Consider the following 4,976-nt stretch of genomic DNA (forward strand, 5'->3'; position numbering starts at 1 on the left):
AGGCTCGCAGCAGGAGTTAGGTGCGGCCGCCCCGCCCCGTCCCGTCCCCGCCCCGCCCCTCCGGTACTGGCCCTGCCGGGGGGCACCGCGCCCCACTCCGCCCCGCCGAGTCCCAGGCGCGGACCCCGCCTCCTGCTACCCGCCGGGTGTTGCCCTCTCCGCCCCGCCCCGCCCTGCCACCCTGCCACCCTGCCCCTTGTGTCCGGTCATTGAGTTTCCCTCACTCGTCCGGCGGCTCCCATCTCTGAGCAGCCGGGTGGCCTGGGCTCTGGCGCTGCCTCCCACGCCCCTGCACCGCGGCCCAGAACCGCAGCTCCCCAAGGGCGTGCTGCCGGCTCTAGGGACGTGCCCATTATGCCAATCTTGTCACTACACAAAGGACCATTGAACGGCTACTGAGTGACCAATGGTGACCTGTCTGGGCCACCTGGCTGGCAGCCTTGGCCCTTTAGGTCGCCTTGAGCAGGGAGACTGAAGCCCCGTCCCATGATGCACAAGCTGGGGGAGGCGGGATTAATGAGTTTTGGAGCTGGAGTGGGGGTGTTCCTGGGGCAGTGTGTCACTGGGGACCTTCTGGTGCCCGGCCAGCTCAGTAGAACCAGTAGCCTAGCAGGGCCCCTTATGTTTGGTGCTCACTGGGACACTTGTCTCTCTCCTCTCAGTCCTGGTAGTAAGAAATCTGCCTTGGGGTTGCAGGCCAGGCATATACACCCTTCCCAATCATTCTCAAAGCAGACGACAATGACAAAGTGCGTCTAGCTTTCTTTCTGGAGAGGTCAGCCTGCCCCTGGGAGTGGGGCTCAGGATGGCTGCAGATTGCGATGTGCCCAGGGGCTCGCCCGTGCCCAGGCAGTCTGAGGGCATCTGTGGCCCCTGGTTTTTCTCAGATACGGAGATGATAATTGTGACATCCACCCACAGAACTCTGCTGAGCTTTCAAAGCAGAGCCGAAAGCTGTGCCAGCTTGAAGGGTGGCTAAGGAACCACCGCGAAAGTTTCCCCCTAGTGGTGGTCTCCATTTTCAAAAAAGACATGAACACAAGGCCCTCTTCATCACACCTGTGGGCATTTTGTGGCTAAATCTATCAGAGTCATCTCTCCTTGCTGTGCTCCAATCCAGCCCTTGGCTATCATTCCATCAGCCGGAGCAGCTGAGCTTGTCATTCTCCACTCGATATTACCCCGGTTCCAGGCCTGAGATGGAGCTCCTGTGCTTGTGAGGCTGCTGGGAGGGCAAGCCCAGGATTTTCAGCTTCTTGGGGAGAAGACCCGGAGATGCTCAGAGAGACCGCTGGAGAGCTGCTGAGCTGCTGCTAGGATCCCAGCTGGGAGGGCTGAGTCCTGAGATTCCCCTCAGGAAGTGTGTGTGGGGGGGGCTGCTTCCTCCTTCTTGCTCTTTTAATTCTAACCCACCAATGTGTCTTTTTATGTATTGATCTACCGTAGTTCTGTCTTTTAAGTGTTTAAAGATGTGTGAGTGTAAGTGTGTGGTGTGCATGTGTGTATGTATGTATCGTCTGCATACCTGAGGAAGGTACCCGGGGAAGTCAGAAGACAAGCATGCTGGGAACTGAAACTGGGTCCACAACAAAAGCAAGTGCTCCTAACCATGGAGCCATCTCTCCAGCCCAGTTTGTTTCTGGAGCAAGGCAAACCAGCCAGGCTTCAAATGCCCTACCTAGCTGGGGATGACCTTGAATTCCTAAACCTCCTGCTTCCACCTCTCAAGGGCATTTGCCACCGTGCAAAGTTGATGATACAGAGGGTCCCACCCAGGGCTTCGAACATTCATGCACGCTAGGCAACATGTTATTGATTAAACTATAATCTCAACCCTGACCATGATTTAGGTCTTGTTTTGAGGCAAGCTCTTACTGTGTTCCCAGCTGGTCTTCTGAAGCTCCTGGTTCTTCCCTTAGCCCCCCAGATAGTCCTATATACCTTAATGTGGCCCTTCCGTTCTTCCTGGCCCTTCATTCCACCTCGTTTTTGTTTTCTTCCTTCATCCCTCTGCGCCGTTATGCCCTGGCACGTGCATCGATTCTGGCCCTATTTTACTGTGTAACTGAGGCCTGGGGGTAAGTCACCAGCCAACGAGTGATGAGGGAGGAGGCTGGCTCCACAGGCCAGCCAGGGTTTGGGAGTTGCCCTGCTCTTCTGGTTCCGGGGGAAAGGGTGGCAGCTTGAGGTGGGGGCTTTGGCTGAGGCTGAGGCTGAGGCTGGCATCGTCAGAGGCGAGGCAGTTGGCCCCTCAGAGAGGCAGTCTCCTGACTTCTCTCCAGTCTCTTCCTCCTGTTAGCCCACTAAATGTTGAAAGCCGCTTTCCAGCCTTCATCCTATGCAAGGGGAAGGGTTGTTGCAAGGAAGCTTTCAACAGAGTCACGTTCAGAGGCTGTCGAAATACTTTTGGGAATGAAGCCTAAGACGAGTGCTTCTCAGCCACTGGGGCACTTCTGGGGGTTCTACTCTGTTTACCCAAGAGACGGGTAGAAAAGAACCCCTGGTTGGGTTGGGTAGGGAAGGTGGCCCCCACTACCCTGGAGGTGCTGGGGGTGTGTCAAGCAGTCAGTGCCAGGCAACTCTGTGTCCCAGCCTGATGACAGCTGAGAGCCCTCCTGGGCATTTGCTGGGAGGCAGCCAGCCAACACATGACACCAAGTGGCATTGTCAGGGCTGAGCTCCCTTCCTTCCTAGAGCTCGGGGCCCAGAAGGGGAGCCACTGTGATAAGAGGACACTGTGGCAAGCAAGCCTGGACACTGGGTGGGAGGTATGCTTGCTCAGGGAGTAGACAGACAACCAGAGGCTTAGCCCAACCCACCTGTCTCCTTCCCTGACAGTTTCCTCTTCAGGACCTGGTGAGGCACCGAGGTCTTTGTATCTCTTTTGGGGAGCAGGGGGAGGAAAGGGCCATAAGCAGGCAGAGCTCCTTACTTCCTGGAAGCTGAGGTAAAAGGCTGGGTGACTCCTAACTGTGGCATGCCATGCAGGAAGGGCAGGGTGGGGTACCCACTTTGAAGTCCTGTTGACCTGATTGCCAGCTCCAGGTTACTTGTTTATACACACATGTATTTCCTCCTATGTAAAATGCAGACGCTAGCTTCAACTAGGGGGTTGAAAGAAAACCTGTTGCCCTGTGTTTCTGAAGCATCAGGTGGGGGGTGCAGGTACATGCAGGGGGCCCTCATGACCTTGCCCAGGAGAGAGAAGAAAAGCCTTGGGTGGGATTGGAAACAGAGCAGAAATGCCCTCTGTGGTCCACTTCTCTCTGGTGGGAGACTCCAGGGGATTTTGCTCCTTATGGAAAACTCAGAAGTAGAGGAAGCTGGAGGATAAAGAAGAGAAGAAGGAAGAAGAAAAGGAGAAGGAAAGTGAAGAAAAGGAGGAGGAGAATGGAGAAAAGGGGGGAGGAGGAAAAGAAGGAGAGGAAGGATGAGAAAGGACATGGGAGAAGAAGAAGTGGGGGAGGGAAAGAGAAAGAGGAGGTGGAGGAACAGAGATCCGAGGAGGAGAGAGGGCAGAGCCCAGAGCTGTGCAGAGGAACTGACTGCAGCCTGTCCCCTTTGTGTTTTCTTGGAGAGCTTGGGGTCCCTTGGTGGATGTGTCACAGGAACACTGATGCCTTCCCTGCCTCCTGTAAATAAAGCAGCCTGTGAATGTTTCATGGGCTGGTGCTTAAAAATGAATGAAGCGGGGAGGTATAGGGGGTTCCTGTCTGGGCAGGGAAGGGGGTACCCACAAATTCCCATGGGAACAGAGAGAGAAAGGGCACATCAGTGCCAGGTTCCCTGAGGCCTAGGGATTTGTCCACATCTGGGAGATCATACCTCTGGAAGTAGCGTCCAGAGTTCTGGGTCTCCAGGCTTGGAATGTGCTACTTTTCTCAATGCTGCGGCCATGGTACCTGAAAAGAAGTAATTTAAGGAGGGGAGGGTTTATTCGATTTCTGGCTGCATCAGGGGCTTAGGGCAGGTGGTCACACTGCTCCTGCAGGCAACTGGAAGCACAGAGAGTATTGATGCTCAGCTCTCTCTCCTTTTTCTTCAGGGTGGAGTCAAGCCTGAAGGGTGAGTCTTCCCACCTCAGTTAACTTAATCTAGATAAGCCCTCACAGAAGCCTAGAGGCTTCTCCCCTAGGTGATTTTAGATCCTGTCAAGTTGGCAATCAGTACTGATCACGGGGTGGGGGTGGGTGGGGAGGTGGGGGGTAGAACAGAGTGACACCCAGTGTGATGGATGCTGAGGGATTGGAGAAAGGGGGTGGGCCCGAAGAGCAAGAGCCGGTCTGGGAGGCTAAGAGGACCTTTCTGTGAAAGTGAATCCCTGCTCGGAAGAGCTGGATTCTCCCCACTGACCCCCCACCTTACATCTAAGTGATACCCTCAGTTGGCTAACAGGAGCTGGAGAGGGGCCCCTGGCCAGCGTCAGAAAATACCCTTTGCTGGTCCTTGAACCAGCAGCCCTGGTGGCTCACTCACCCAGCCCCACACTTGGGCAGGTAAAGGAGGCCTAGAAAAGTGAGTAGACATCCCCGGGGACCCCAGCAAGTTAAGAGAATTTGTTTCATAGTACAGACCCTAAGCCCAAAGCCAAGCAATCCAGCCCTGCCACTTGTCCGCCAGTTCACCTCCAGCCCGTCCCTCCTCTCTTGGTCTGGTCTGTGTAAAGGGGACAGGGGCATAGATACTTTGGGACATTGCTCTGGACAAGACGTGACTTAGGAGGTTTCCAGCATCTGAGGAAGAGGCAATGACAGATGTGCCAAGCAAGCCCTTGGCAGACCATGTTAAAGTCTTTAGACCACCTGACCTCTGGCCCAGCTGGCATTTCCAATGCGGTCAGCTGCACTGGCCGTTCCTCTTGCCAGCTGGAGAGGGACAGGAATGGAGCCCAAGCAGGCAGTGCTATCTCCCCCCATGCTGCCCATTAGGGAGGGGCTGCCTCTGTGTGGATAGTCTTGGGGTGCCTGGCTTTGGCT

The sequence above is a fragment of the Microtus pennsylvanicus genome, chromosome 9 (genome assembly GCF_037038515.1).
Source record: "Microtus pennsylvanicus isolate mMicPen1 chromosome 9, mMicPen1.hap1, whole genome shotgun sequence".
Classification (NCBI taxonomy): Eukaryota; Metazoa; Chordata; class Mammalia; order Rodentia; family Cricetidae; genus Microtus; species Microtus pennsylvanicus.